Source organism: Equus przewalskii, chromosome 17 (genome assembly GCF_037783145.1).
Source record: "Equus przewalskii isolate Varuska chromosome 17, EquPr2, whole genome shotgun sequence".
In the NCBI taxonomy this organism is placed as follows: domain Eukaryota; kingdom Metazoa; phylum Chordata; class Mammalia; order Perissodactyla; family Equidae; genus Equus; species Equus przewalskii.
In genome coordinates this window covers 71,206,809-71,222,981 of record NC_091847.1, presented here as the reverse complement: position 1 = coordinate 71,222,981, position 16,173 = coordinate 71,206,809, and the positions used below count along the sequence as shown (strand labels likewise).

The window sequence follows — 16,173 nt, the reverse complement described above, 5'->3', positions numbered from 1 at the left end:
TCAGGGCTCATAGTGCTGCACGTGGCTACTGGTAAGATAGCTGTGGGCTCAGCCTGGCGTTCCATCTGGACTTTGGGTCCTCTTGACAAATTGCATCCTCCCTTCTTCCCCATTGTCCATGGTTGCACAGTTGTAGGACCTCCTATACTGTTTCAGAAAATGGGTGGGGTTGGGAGAGGAGAGAAAGTAGGTCAGATAATTGTGCTCTCTGGATAGTTCTCTCTCTTAGGGGTGGCCCCGAAGGGTCTACAGTCTTCAGCCCTATACTGAGCCATGACTTCAGTTGGGAAAGTCACTCTCAGAGTCTCTTTTCTCATTTGTAAAATGAGACGATTCTAGCCTTGTTTACAATAATCTCAGGATTGTTGAGGCTCAGATAAAATATTGCACGTGAAAGCTCTATATCAACTCTAAAATGCTGTAAGACTTCAGGTGCTATTAATATTAATATAGCCTGTGCCACACTCAGCATGCATGACTGGCCTAGCAGCTTTTTAGACCCGTTTAGGACTGAGCCACTAGAAGGGGATTTTTCTAGGTCAGTGAGTAATGGAAACTGCCTCAAAGGTATTGCCTATTTTTACTTTGAAAGAGCAACCTTCTCAGAGATAGACCTAATAGTGAGAAGAACTCAAGGCCCAGAAGACTAAAAGATAATTAAAAACTACACAAACTAGCCTACTCTGATAAGTTGTGTAATTTATTTGGCCAAATATAAATGCGCTGTCGGCCTTGGTTAAACCGAGCGAGGCCCACTGGAGGAATGGGAACTGATCAAATCTCTATTTCTGCCATTTCCTGTTCTTGCAAGTAAAGAAAAAGACAAATGCCCTGGGTGACAGACAGGAAGACACAAAGACATGATTTTATGTTTATGCAGCTTCTCTCAGGTACACCGAGATAATCATCTGCAAAGTGCTCAAAAATCTCATATTTTAAAAGATGCACCCAATTTAGACTTGTAAGTAATACGTTATCATTGGTCATTACCTGTGCCCGCTTTTTGATTTCTCAACCTGTTCTCAAGCTGGGAAGTGATAGTTTTCGCTTTTCTGTTGACTGCTATAAACAAACTTTTCATCTGAGGAGTTCACTCAGAAATATCAGAATCCAGATCCAAGAACCCCTAAACTCAAACCTGGACAATCAAAGAGCATGAGAGGAAGAAGCGATGGGTTGCTTCCCTCGTATGTTTTCTCTAAATTATTTCAAGACACTACTTCAAAGGATCTTAATCTGAGCTAGTATTTCAATGGTAGAAGAAGATGCTTTTTCTGGTCAAAATTAATTTAAGTCCCTAATAAACTGAGTTAGTATGAGATGGGAAGATCTGAAAGGCCTAATGGGCCCACATGCTTTTCACCTTTGAAGTCTAGCAAGAAAGTGACCAGAATAAAAATATTTTAAAATTTTCTTGTAAAATTGTAGAAGGGAGAACCATTTCGGGCCTTAGAAGCTCAAATAGAAAAGCATTATATTTTATATATCACGTTAAATAATAACGAAAAGTAACCTAATAGGAACCAGTTCCAAAATCCTTTCTGGATAACTTGGTACATTTGAAATCGAGTGTGCTTTCCATGCCTTTCTTAAGCACTCTATAAAACAAGATACTCTCGAATGTTTTAGAACATTTCTGTTTTGATTGGCTCAGAATGGCTGGAGGTACTTGAAGTGATTTATAATGAACTAAGCACATGGCATAGCGTCATCAGAGCCTTTTGCGCGTTTTATAGAAATTGCATAACTGGAAAGTAACACAACGAAAATCTTACAGTCTCCTGGTTGAAAGTTGGATCGCAATTTCAAAATTTTGGTATAAGTTTATAGCTGGAGTAGAAGGCCAACCTTTTTTTTTTTATCTTTCAAAATGCTAAACATTTTAATTTATTTATGTAGTTGCTTGTTTCCTATAACAGATTAAGTAAAAGGTAAGTTTATTTTGCTTTTTCTTTCCTTTAATTAACCATGGTTTATTTGTGGAATTTCAGAAAGGCCGATGTTAAAAGAGTTCAAGATATATAACTACAGAAGGTAACTAAGAAACCAATTTTTGATAGGATCAGCCAGAGTTATTAATTGCAAATGATTAAGCAGCTCTGGATGATTGATGCTGAAAAGGAATTAATTTAAAGGATATTGTGTAGCTCATAGACTAGAGATCCGGGCTGGAGAACCAGGGTCAGGACAAGATAAGCAGGAACAATGTCCAAAGTCACAACTGTAGATCGTTCAGGTGAATACACCTCTACTGTCAGAACACAGGATTCTATGCTGCAGTTTGTGCCGTCGACACCGCTAACAGTGGACAAAGGAGGTGCCACCAGGACTCCTGCTTCCAGGACCTCATCTCCCTGCCACTTCAGCTTCCATCACAGAGTTGCTCCTGGCCCCACCTCACTCGCTTCAGATTCTAAGGCTCAAGTGCATACAGGTGGTTGACAGAACCTAAGGTAACTGCTCCTGCCCTGGCTGCGGGGGAGGCTGTGAACGTATTTGCCACTTCACTTCCATAAACTCAAAAGGTAAGAAAGTCTCAAAACACGGGAGGGGTTAAGACACAAGGTGACCTCAGAGTAACAAATGTCCTAAAGCTGAAAGAGCAAACTGGTCACTAAGTAGTTCTCAATCTTTACATGTTAACATAATAGCACATTTTATGAAAAATAGCTATATTATCCAAAACAAAATAATAAGGGTGGCTTTGTTTTGCATTTTTGCACTCTCTCTAATATCTGGCTTAATGGAAAGCAGTTGGATTCTTATATCTGTTTCTACATTAATCTGCTGTAATATCATACATTCTGTAATCTCTGGAAAACTGAATCCTACACTTGTGAGAGAATAAGAATGAAAAGGGCAAATATCATCTAGTATTATTATAAAAATAATTTCGACCTTGAGGACTCCCTAAAAAGGTGTTGGGATCTCCCTACTCAGTAGGAGAATTGCTAGATCAAAGATTCACTTTGTGATTGGAATTAGATGATATGTATTATATTGAAACAATTCTTTGGATCCCTTTCTGCACTCCTGTCACATATATTTTTATCCAAGTCTTGGGAATTTTGCTTGGAGATTGACAGGTATTTTGAAGAGACTGCAAAAATAATAGCAGGACTGCATTTTGGTTATTTTATGAAGTTTTGTCCTCTCCTTTGATCTCAAAGTTTATTTCAGCCCTAATTTCTGATTCTATAGTTCCCTACATTTGGATATTTTTAGCAATGACAGACTCACTCATTTTTTTAAACAACCTTTTTATTTTAGAACAGTTTTAGATTTACAGAATTATCACAAAGATAGCACAGAGAGTACCCCACGACCAGTTTCCCCTATTAGCATTTCACGTTACTAGGGTACATTTGTCATAATTAATTAACTGATATTAACTCATTATTGTTAACTAAAGTCCATCCTTTATTCAGATTTCCTAAGTGTTTGTTTAATGAATGTCCTTTTTCTGTCCCAGGATCCCATTCAGGACACCACATTACATTTAGTCATCGTGTCACCTTAGGCTCCACTTGGTTTTGACAATTTCTCAGACTTCTCGTTTTTGATGACCTTGACAGTTTTGAGGAGTACAGGCCAGGTATTTTGTAGGATGTCCCTCAGCTGGGATTTGTCTGATGTTTTTCTCATGGTTGAACTGGGGCCATGGCTTTTTGCGAGGAAGACCACAGAGGCAAAGTATCATTCTCACTGCATCTTATTAAGGATACACATTATCAACATGACCTACAACTATTGTTGTTAACCCAGATGGCCTGGTTTGAGGTACTGTTGGTCAGGTGTCCTCACTGTAAAGTTACGTTTTTTCTCCCTTTACATACTGTGCTCTTTGGAAGAAAGTCACTGTGCACAGGCCACACTTAAGGAATGAGGAGTTATGCTGCACCAACTAGAGGATGGAGTGTCTTCATAAATCATTCATAATTGTTCTGCGTGGGAGATTTGTCTACTCTTTCTCATTTATTTATTCAATCATTTATTTTTATCAGTATGTATTCATGGATATTCATTTTATAATTTGGGTTGTAATCCAATACTACTTTATTTATTATGTTCCTGAAATTGTCCCAGCTTTGGCCATCGGGAGCTCTTTTGGTTGGCTCCTGGGTCCCTTTGACATACCCTCATCATCGTGTGCTGCTTTTGTTTGTCTGTTTGCACTTCCTTCTTTCTAGCACTATACAATGTTCCAGACTCTTCTATATGTTTCCTGCCCCAGTCCTAGAAATACCAATTTCTCTAAGGAGTTTTGGCTTCTTTTGGTGGAAAATGGTAATAGAAACCAAGACCTGAATGGTATGTGTGTTTATTCTTCCTGGGGTGTCACAGCTTCTAGAGCTGCTTCTCAGCTGACAGAGCAAGGAGATATGTGTATATATTAACCCATGCACACACACATATCTGTAAATATTTCTTTACGTAAACACCTGCACGTACATTAAGCTAAACATTAGAGCATACCAATGTCTCTAACTCTAAACCATTGCTACATGGGCCATTCTAGCCCCCTCCTCTTGCATTTGTGTATATTTGTAAGGTGATTTTAACAATGAAGAAATTTTGCAATGGTAGGTGTGAGAGGAAACAAAAGGATGAAAAGAGCAGGGACTCCAGGGACTAAGGTGAATTAAACACCCGAGAACCTGTCCTCGATTGTTAGTGGCTACAGTTTTTAAATATCCTAGTAAAAGGCCGTGTCACAGAGGGAGAGCTTGAATCCTGGCTCCACTAGTTATGACTCCACTAGTAACTCAGGTTACTGGGGGGAAACATACAACTTCCATGGCCCTTTGTTTCCTCATCTTTACAGGAGGAACCTATAACACTTTACACATAGGAGTGTGAGGACTAAATGCATTAACATAAACAGCACATTTAGAACACTGCAAGACTCAGTATTAATGAGCTATGATTACTATGTACCCTATGGGGTGAGAATATTATTATTTCCATTTTAGAGATGAAAAAACAGAGGCATAGAGATACTATAAGCTGCTCAAGTTCTCACAGCTAGTAAACTACATACCCACTCACTCATGATCTGTGTCCTTTAAAGGGTTTCTGAACAGCTCTATACTTATATCTCTTTCTGTAAAAATGAAGCAATGAAATGCTACTCTAAGAGTCTAAGGGGAAGGCTAACTACTGAAAAAAACTCAAGGATGCTTTGAATATTCTCAGTGTCAGGGATATGGTGATCATCACTAGTATTATAATTTCCCACATTATCAACACGTTTATGCCATGAAAGGACTCAGCTAGTGGAGTAGATTGGCTTTTTCAATGCTCATCCTGTCATCTTAAGGCATTTAAGGCAAAGTTCACTCCCAAGAAGGGAGTTGGTAGGGGTTAAAAGTTATCTCTGCCTTATCTATACCTGTTACTGCCTGTTGTAAGAAGACTTACTTAGTCAAGGGTTCCTGGAAGCTTGACTATTTCTTACCTGCCATGTGCTCTGTGGAATATGACACCAGGTCATGATTCATGGAGTATGCAGATGCTTGTAGAGAAAGTTTCTTAGGAAAGTGAAAAAGGAGGAGATTTGTTGGGGAGAACTAGTAGACATTTATCTACTCAAATCAAATAAATGACAATTTTATACTCCATGTTTATTTCTTCCTTCTACTCAATATCTACTTCCCTTTAAACACTAGTGACTCTAATTTCTTTATCACCCAAAGCCCTGGACGTCACCATTTTGTTGACTTTACAGCTTCATTTTGAACCTGAGTGCCTCCACCAGGTAGATTCTGAATGGGGAAGCAGCCACCTCCTCTCCCTTTCCCCTGCCAGTGACTTCACATTTTTTCCCACTCGTCTCTCTAGCATCGATCATAAGATTTGAGGGAAATCATAAGTATCTTAGAAAGTCATTTGACAAATATTCACTTAGGACCTATTATGGCTAAAGCATTTTGCTCATCACAAGATGCAGGAATGAGCCAGACATATACAGTCCTCCTCAGGGAGCCTGCAGACCATGGGAAAATCACAACAGCTTGTACAACCAAGGGCTTACTCTCATCAGACACTGTGCTCCGTATGCACTATCACATTTAAATCTCACAGAGGTAGCTATTATTATTACCCTCATTTTACAGATAAGGAAACTGAGGAGTGCCCAAAGTCACACAGCTAGGACGGAGCAAAACTGGAACTTGAATGCAGGTCTGTCTGCTGCCGCACACTTAACCACACACACATCCTCCCCATCTGCCTCACAGCTCTCACGAGGCAGCACCTCGGGGCTCCGTGTTCGCAGCAGCTCTTCCACTTTGCTGCAGTTTCTACTGAATACTTTGATTTGCAAATATAAAGGATTCTCTGAAGCACAACCTTAAACAAATTGTGTTAGACAGCTGGAAAGGACAGCTTAGACGGAAAAATGTGGCCGGATGCTCTGGGGCTGCGGGAGATGGAGGTGCATTGGGGCATCTCCAAAGAGAGGAAGGAGTGACAGGCCGAGGTAAGAGGGACTGACAGACCCCAAACCACAGTGGAAGGAGACCTTCAGTATTCTAGGATGCACTGTCTTTATCAGGTTATGCAAACGCAACTAGGATATAAGTATGCTTTCCTTTGCCCATATCATTCAAGTGGTTATTCAAATAAATTTAAAAATCATTTTTTTCCTGAAGTATGTCTGACATAATGAGGTGAAAAGACCTCAGGATTAAGAATCAGGCAACGTAAATTCTGTCCAGATATGCACCCACGGCTCAGTTGCGTGATCTTCTGCAAGTACCTTGACTTCTCTCATTCCAGGTTTTCTCCTTTGTAAAACAAGGGAATTGAGCCACCAAACCTTAAGGATTTTTGAAGTTCCAAACTGCTCTGATGCTATGATTTATTGAGAATGTACATTGTATCTAGTGCTGCATTAAACAATTTGAGGTTTAGAAGCAATTAGAAGGCACATTTCTAGCCCTTTGGATCTGTGCGGTCCAATACAGTAGCCACCCATCACGTGTGGCTCTGGAGCCCTTGAAATGTGGCTGGCATGACTAAATTATAATTGTATTTCATTTTATTTAAATTTAAGTTAAGAAAGTGATATTATATTCAGTTATTGAAACTTTTATGTTTGTAAAAACGTAGGGATGTGAATCTTCTTTTGACAATGGTAAATTTTGTGCAATCTAAGGTGGATCAACCGTTTCCAATGAAAATTTAGCATCTGAATTGGGATGTGCTGTAAATGTACAATATACTTGATTAAAGACAATATGAAAAAAGGATGTAAAATGTCTCATTAATAATTTTCTATGTTGATTACATGTTGAAATGACAATATTTTGGATATATTGGGTTAAGTAAAATATACTTTTAAAATGAATTCCACCTGTTTTGACTTTTTTAATGTGACTACTAGAACATTTAAAATGATGTATGTGGTTTGCATGACATTTCTTTTGGATGGTTCTGGAAGTTTATAGTCTATAAACTGTGGTGGGTGATTTGATGGGCAATCTAGATCCTAGTTAACCGTGGGTGCTTCGGGGGAAAGAATTATGTCCCTGTTTAAGGAAGACACCTATACCAATCTGAGTCATTGCGCTCATCAGGAAAGACTTGCCCCGATTACGTTTGCTTACCAGGTTTGTTATAAGAAAGCCAGGGAATGCAAGGTCTCTGTGGTCCCCAATGCTTCCAAAATTGGGACATGGCTGTAGGCACCATGGATAAATACACTGTGACTTACCCATCTGAGTACACCAGCATGCCTGCCTCCAGAGAGGGGATCTATTTGGACTAGCTTGTCTCCGTTCAACATGAGTCCCCCTGTTGGGTAGAGGTTTGAGCCAAGTCCCTTCAGAAGCTATTGGCCCCCTGTGTCTGGTTGCCTTTAGCCTGGCCACAAATTTCTGGCTTGTTCAGTGGGAGACAGGCAGTAGTGCTTCTTTTGCTCTTTCCACATGGATTGAACTGTAGGGTCTTGACACAAAAAACTGGTAATGCTTTCTTCAGAAGGAGGGTGTGTCAATGGCAGGAGTTTTGCATTTGGGTCCTTCTTCTCTGTATAAAATTCCACCCTCCTTCTCTGCAACTGTAGGGAGTAAAGGTGCAGTCAGGGAGGATCACCTTCCCTGGTCAGTGTGTGGCCAGCATGTGGTGACGAACCCGGTGAGATGAGAGGGGCACTTCCATGGACAGAATGGGGTGAATATCAAGGCATGATCAGAAAGGACCCCCATCCCTGATCACATATGGGGATTCACTTGGGGTTATCCAGGAGGACCACAGGATGAGTCTGCTAGGGCTGCCATTACAAATACCACAGACTGTGGGGCTTAAACAACAGAAATTTATTTCCTCACAGTTCAGGAGGCTAGAAGTTCAAAATCACGAGTCAGCAGGTTTAGCTTCTTCTGTGCCCTTTCTCCTTGGCTTGCAGATGACTGCCTTGTCACTGTGTCCTCACATGGTCGTCCCTCAGTCTGTGTTGTAGTCTCTTTTTTTTAAACTATTTTTTCAATTGAGGTATGCTTGACATATAACATTAGTTTTAGATGTACAACATAATGATTTGATATTTGTATACATTGTGAAATAATCACCAAAATAAGTCCATTTAACATCCATCAGCTTACATAGATAAGAAACTTCTTTTTCTAATAAGTTTTAAGATCTGCTCTCTTAGCAACTTTCAAATACGCAATACAGTATTAACTATAGTCACCTGTTCACGTAATGCTGTGCATTACATCCCCATGACTTATTTATTTTGTAAGTGGAGGTTTGTACCTTTTGACCCCCTTCACTCATTTCTCCCCCCAATCCCCACTTCTGCCAACCATCAATTATTCTCTGTATCTATGAACTTGGTTTTTTGTCTTGTTCATTTTTAATTCCACATGTAGGTGAGATCATATGGTATTTGTCTTTCTCTGTCTGGCTTATTTCACTTAACATAATGCCCTCGAGGTCCATCCGTGTTGTTGCAAATGGCAAGATTTCTTTTTTTATGGCTGAATAATATTCCATTGTATATGTATACCACATCTTCTTTTTCCATTCATCCATCAGTGGACACTTAGGTTGTTTCCCTCTCTTGACTATTGTAAATATAATACTGCAGTGAACACGAGGATGCATATATCTTTTTAAGTTAGTGTTTTAATTTTTTTCAGATAAATACCCAGAAGTGGAATTACTGGATCATATGGTAGTTTTATTTTTAATTTTTTGAGGAACCTTCATACTGTTTTCCTATGGCTGCACCAATTTACTTTCCCACCAACAGTGCACAAGTGTTCTCGTTTCTCCACATCCTCACCAACACTTGCTATTTCTTGCCTTTTTGATAACAGCTATTCTAACGGGTGATATCTCATTGAGGTTTTGATTTGCATTTCCCTGATGATTAAAGATGCTGAGCATCTTTTCAAGTACTTGTTTGCCTTGCCGTCTGTATGTCTTCTTCAGAAAAATGTCTATTCATAGCGTCTGCCTCCTTTTTTTTAATGCTGAGGAAGATTCACCCTCTGCCGACTTTTTAATTGGATTGTTTGGGTTTTTTGCTATTGAATTGTATGAGTTCTTTATATATTTTGGATGTTGATTCCTTGTCAGATGTATGACTTGCAAGTATCTTCTCCCATTCCGTAGGTTGCCTTTTCATTGTGTTGATGGTATAATCTCTTCATCTTGGATTAGGGACCACCTGTATAATCTCATTTTACCTTAAATATCTCTTTAAAGGCCCTATCTCCAAATACAGTTACATTCTGAGGTGCTGGGGGGTGGGATTCAACACATGAATTTGGCAGGGACACAATCAGCCCATAACCACCACCACCCCTGGTCAGTATGTGGCGTGCAAGGATCAACTTAATGAACTGCATGGTCAGAGGCAACGATGACAGAAAGACCATTAGGTCACATGGGGGTTTCCTACTCAAGGGAATGAGAGCAAGAACCCGAACCTTTGACATGGCTATGAATGACTTTAGGTAAATGAGGTAGGATGGAGGGACATGTCGACTCCTGAATTTTACTGCAAGGCCACAGATGGTACAGTCTGCTCCTCAGCACCAGGAACTGCTTGTTACTTGAACCACGTGCCTGAGACCAAGGAAGTGTAGCAGAATGTCCTTGGGATAGTGTGCTAAATCCTAGCTGGCAAATCTGACATTAGGCACCAAAGTTAACAACCTATTTAGGGTCATAAGAGAAACACCCAGAACAAGTACAAGTGAGCCCCGCACCTAGGAACATAGGGCAAAGAGGTGATCAGGCCCGGAGTGGAAAGTAGAAGTCAGCAAAGATTTCTGATTTCTGGGAGGGTAACCTTCTTAGAGTTGGAAATTGATGAGGAGGATGGTGAAAAACTGGAGCCAGGGCAGAGACAGGAAAATGCAAGACATGAAAAGATCCCTAGCAGGCTGCCTGGTTAGAGCAAAGGGCTTGTGACCACAAGGAAGGTTAGTTTAAAGCTGTGATGGAGAAAGAAAGGTCTGTATCTAGGTGTGAAGTGATGTGGGACCACGTTAATGACAGAGGGGAAGGCAGACTGAGTGTGAGGAGATTGGTCAGAGCTGGCGATTGTTCAAATGTTGGAACTGAGGAGGCCCAGAGTTTCACACACACACACCAAAAATCACCGCGTGATGCAGTCCTGCGATCCCTAGAGGTGACTGGTTCCGGTGCTGGTGCTGAGACCTCTGGGCTGCTGCCCTGGAGTTCATAAAGCAGAAGCTGGCAACAGTCTCATTGGCTTGTGGGCTCTTAGATAATCATAGTTGAAAAGTCCGTTTTTTCTTTGGTTTCCATCCTAACTTTAGGCTTCTCTAGTCAGTGCAATTGCTACTAACAAGAAAGTAGATAGATGGAAGCCATATTTTCCAAGTGACCAGGCTGTGACATATTAAACTGGGATGAATCAGTTAAGTAACAAGCAGCAGACTTCATTAAATGACTGTGAGGCATTTTACGCTTTTATCTTGGGAAAAATACAGCATGGAAGAGCAAACGGATGGCTTGATGGGAATTTGCTTGGCTTACTGGGAGACAGAACAAGAAAACGTCCACTTTAGATGCTGACTTAGTGTTAAAATCTTTTGAAAGAGCGATTCCCCTCCCAATATATTTTCCCACAGTCTTCTACAATTATTGTAAATATACTCTGCAACCACTCCTAGATTACATAAAAGAAAACAAAAACTCAATTGTGACGCACAGAACTTTCAACTTTTTAATTTTCTTCAAGGGATAACAGATCCTGAGTAGTCTGCTGGGGGCTCTCACCTTTTCCCTTAGCACTCTATATGCAAAATCAGCAATTCACCCTGTTGGGACTCTCCTTACACCGCCTTAAGTCATGCCTCAGGACTCAATTCGCTGGAGCGGGCTTCAGCGGTGAGGCCCGGGCTCCGCAAATCCCCAGGCGAGGTTAACTTTGCCAAGCTGTAGCAAACCGGGCTCTACACCTGCCGGGTGAGTTCAGGTTATAAGGAAGATGACCCGGAAGAGTCAGAAAACAGGTTTTTGGTAGGCACAGGAGTTTGGGGACGAGTCGGAAGCAGATGGGACTAACTTGACTTCTTCCCTCTCCCCAGTCTGCGGATATTCACACCTGCAGACGGACTGAGCACTCCGAGGGGGAAGGGGTGCACCCAGGCACCCTCACAGCGCAGCGCCGCCGCCACACCCCGGCCTCGCCGCAATTACCCGGGCGCCCCACCTGCTCCGCAGCTCCGCCCCGCCCCGGCCGGCCGGCGCGGCCACACCCTCTCGCCGCCGGGGCCCCGCCCCGCAGCACGCGCCGCCGGCCGGCGCCCCGCCCCGCCCGTCACGTGACAGCCCCGCCCTCCGCGCGCGCTCCGATTGGCTGTCGCGGCGGAGGGGCCGGGTCCCAGCGCCCAGCCCTGCCCCGCGACGCGGCTGCAGTTTTCAAACCTCAACTGTAAGCTCCGGTTGTCGTCCGCGCTGCCGTCCCCGAGAGCCACCTCCCAGGGGGTCAGGTCGCCCCTGTTGGCCGTTGTCCGGAAGAGTAAAAGTGGGTCCTGCCACGCCCGGAGCTCCCCGGCGCCTCCCCGGGCCGGAGCTGGAGAACGCGTCCCGGGGCGGCCAGCGGCGTGGGGCGGGACGGGAGCCCCCTGGAGGGGCAGCCCCGAGGGAGCCTGCTGCGGCCCGAGCGGTCAGTGTCTGCCGCCGCGCGTCCGCGGGCCTGCCGCGGCTGGCGGGTGGGCTCGGGCTGCGACTCCGAACCCCTGAGCCAGCCCCCTTTCCCCTGGGTGCAGAGACCCCCCGAATGTGGGAGGGGTCCCGAGGAGGGATCAGGCGGGGTGGGCGGATCCAGGGTTCCCTGGGACCCCCGGGCTGGCGGAGATGGGCTGGGACTCTGCCGCCCCTCGAATGGCCGAATGCTCCGGCCCCCTAGCCGCATTGCGGCTGGAGTCCTGCTCCCCTGGTTTCCTCGGGTTCAGCGCGGGGGGCGGCCGGTGGTCCTCCCGACACCCCTCTCCGCCCGGAGAGCGTGTCTGTGTGTCAGTGAGTGTCTGTGTGTCTGCGCGCTGTCGCCCGGCCGGCCCGGGCTCTCCCCGGCTCGCGTCCCGCCGGGCCCCCCTCGCGACCGGCTCCCTCGCGTCCCTTGCACGTCGCGTCGACGTGGTCGGTCGTGTCCCTCCCGAGTTCACAGCTGTGGTGTGGGCACAGGTCGTGTACACATCTGGACTCGTGGACGCGTCCTGCTCACTCTGCTGCTTGGCGTCTGAAGTTTGTGCTCATCCTCTGGGGCATTTTCAGTTGCTGCTCGTGAACAGTTTTTCAAGTCAGTGAATAGAGAAGACCAGTTGCAGTTGTTTCAGTGATTTTCGGTGATCTGATTTTATTTTGACGCTGTGTAAACCACTTAAGTGTACGCGGCCCATCCTCAAACTCTACGACTGCAGTAGTTGATGGCTACGATTTTGACATTTACTCAGCTTTCTGTTTTATGTAGGGAAAAGCGCTTCATTTGAATTCCCTTAGAGGGATAAGAAGAGTCAAAGTTGAGACTTTATGGCAGCTGGTAGCTAGCTGATAGTAGTTTTTCCTTTGTGATGGGACTGAAGGCGTTCCGACGGTAATTTGCAAATTGAAATTAAGAAAAAGAAATAGATTTTAAAAATCCAGCCACATACTGATCAAATTTCAATAATACTGGGTGTTTGTATCACATTCACTGATTGTTTCCCCGACGTAGTGTTTGCATCTGTGGTACCAGTGATGTGCTGAACCTCGCGGTGATGTTTGCCGTGGTGTGGCCCCTTTAAGTCCTCAAGTCTTGGAGAATGTGCCCTGAGACAGCGTGGTCTACAGAGAGGACCGGGCAGGTGGCAGTGTCTGCAACCCGGCGTTTTGAGCCCAGGAGCACAATTTTATTAAAAGGAAAAGATGATAAGCCTACTTTCTCATTGATACACCGTTTTGTAGTTTTAGAGTGAACCGTTCAGAAAATAGTTTTCACCTTCTAAAGTGTTTGTTTTATAACTATTAAACCACATGCCCATTGAATTGTTTATTTTTGAAAAAGCTGGTCCTTAGGAGCAATGAGCTAGTTTAAGAGCTCTCTTCTTTCCCCTTCCTCCTCTGAGCAGATGTTCAGTTTTTTAAAATTTCTCCAGTATTTTGAGAATGGAAGTTGTTATTAATAGCTGCTTTATTTTTGAGATACATCTCATGCATTTTAGATTATTTTTCTAAATTATGGATCTAAAATTGAAGTGAAATATATTTACATGGCAATATATTTAAGTTTTCTAAGTAAAATTTGTGTATAACTTGAAGGCCTTTCTTTTTTGTGTGGGACAGGATGCTTGTGGTTTCTCTTGGGCTCGCTGAATAGTGAGTTACGGCTTGGTTAAGATAGAATCAGTTTTAGGAAAGTCGGGACTTGACTAATTGGTCACTGTGTCAGCACATTAATAAGAAATCTGAACAAGACACGGGCATTTTAATGGCATTTTTCTAATCACAAATTTTATTTTTAAGCTCACATTGACAGCATTTTACTGGTGTTAGGTAAACATTTAAACATTATTTTAGAAGCTTTGTTTTGAAACTGTTTGATAATTGTTAGGAGAGAACTTCCTTTTCAAAATTTCCCTGGTTTAATCTTAGAAACCCAATTTAAAACTCAGGTATCAAAGAAATCAATTGCTAACACTTTCACTTAATCCTAAAATTGTCTCAAAATTGCGTGTATATTATCGTGTAGTGCATGTTTCCTGTATATAAAATTGGCAGCTGAGAACAGTACTCCTAGATTTACTGCTTTTAAAGGATTTTTATTGATTCTTGTTTTTTTGAAGAATTCTTTTGCATCCTGCGGGTATTGATTGTGTCAGAAACATTAACAGTCATTTATGTGCTTCCTTTCCACTTGGGAAAACTTTAAATGTTTTAGTTGCTTTAGTTTTCCCCAATATTGATGAGAAAATTCAATGACTTTATTTTTATATAGTTTATATTCTCAGACTATTATCAAAGGGTATTTCTTTGAATATTTCAGTTAACAAATTACTTATAAATTAAGTTACAAACACACACATATATATATATATTATTTTTTGTGAGGAAGCTTGGCCCTGAGCTAACATCTGTTGTCAATCTTCCTCTTTTTGCTTGAGGAAGATTGTTGCTGAGCTAACATCTGTGCCAATCTTCCTCTATTTTGTGTGGGATGCCGCCACAGCAGGGCTTGAAGAGTGGTGCTGGGTCCCCGCCCAGGATCCAAACCTGTGAACCCTGGGCCAACTGAAGTGGAGCGTGAACTCAACCACTATGCCACCGGGCTGGCCCCGAAACACGTGTTTTTATCTAAATATGGTGTGATAAATGTTGCAATTTTCAAGACATACTTTGTTAAAAAATTTTTTATTTCTTTGATTTATTTATCCTTTTTTTCCAAATTCATTTAACCTTGAACTTCGATGCCATTTTAAGCATCTAAACTAGCCAGTTTCTTTTAACATTATATGCAACATATTTCAGTGCACCCCTGACCCTTTGCAACTTCTTCCCCAAAAGAGGGCGTAGTTATACTTTAAGCATTTAAAAATTTTAATATTAACGGTGAGATGGTAGTTTCATCTTTAATCCTTAAAGGATCATATTCTATTTTGTATTGTAATAGTTACTGAATAAACACTACTTCAGTGATGATGATATAAGTAAACAGTACGGTATTTTACAACAGAAAGTTAATTTTCCATCTGATGAGTGACAGGCACTATATGTTTCTTGGCCGACTATGTTTCTGTTTTCCAGCATCTCCATATCCTGGTTCCCGATTACAGGGTTTAGTTCTCCTTCTAAAGGTAGAAGAGACAGCACAGCGCTTACTGTTGTGGCGCAGAAGCAGGCCCAGGGTCTGTATCTGGGACCTGAGCCCTTGGGTGGCATGTACTAGTGTTTATGCTAGGCTGGTTGGACTAGAGGCAGTCAGCTGGCTTCCTTTCCTGCTTTTCAAAGGATTAAATTCTTGAATTATACTTTCTATTCAATCTTTATTTAAAAAAAAACCTGTTAGTAGAATACATATAAGGAATACAGTGTCTTTCTTGACATTGAAAATCAGCTTCATCTCGGTCCCTACACCAGTACCTTTACTTCTAATCAATGACTCATTTAAAATGGATTGTTCTGCCACACTAGCAGAAAGTTCTTCCTTTATTTTGATGGATGCTAGATAAATAAATCTTCAATTCCTCTGTTTCCTAGGGAAAGTTTGGTAGCTATAAATGGCGATGTAGAAAGGAGTTGTTTCCTGCGTGTCTTACTTTGCATTGCCTTTCATATTTACTGTGTGAAGATATAGATTTATCAGTTCTTGGCAGGACAAGTATCTGAATTTCCTGATTGAAGTAACTTAAAATGTTGATGTTCTTAGCTAAAGTAGGAATTTACATAAAAACAGATGGCTACCTAATCTGGAAAGACAAGTAAATACAAAATGATCTATTGGTATTACATTACGATATCTGATAAGCTAATTTTATCCATGTTTCCCGACTTCGTGGCTATCCTGTTTAGAATTGAAATTGTCTAATAGCAATTTAAAATGTTTCTTATTTTATTTAGCCAAATACTGAATTAAGCAGAGACTAGCAGATTTGCAGCTCTAATACTGTAATTTCAAGATGGAGCTTATTCTGCTAAACCCTTAAAGATATG

General features: G+C 42.1%; 1 protein-coding gene across 2 annotated transcripts in view; it reads left to right on the top strand.

Annotated features, from left to right (window-relative positions):
- Window positions 1-11,821: 11,821 nt before the first annotated feature.
- The window catches only part of STK17B (serine/threonine kinase 17b), a 36,757-nt gene continuing 32,405 nt past the window's right edge, over window positions 11,822-16,173 (top strand). The window contains exon 1 of one of the 2 annotated variants that reach the window (XM_008536625.2): window positions 11,822-12,154. The gene's annotated coding sequence lies outside the window, so the exon portion shown is untranslated. The remainder of the gene's footprint in view (window positions 12,155-16,173) is intronic. The other variant, XM_070581714.1, reaches the window with a different exon arrangement.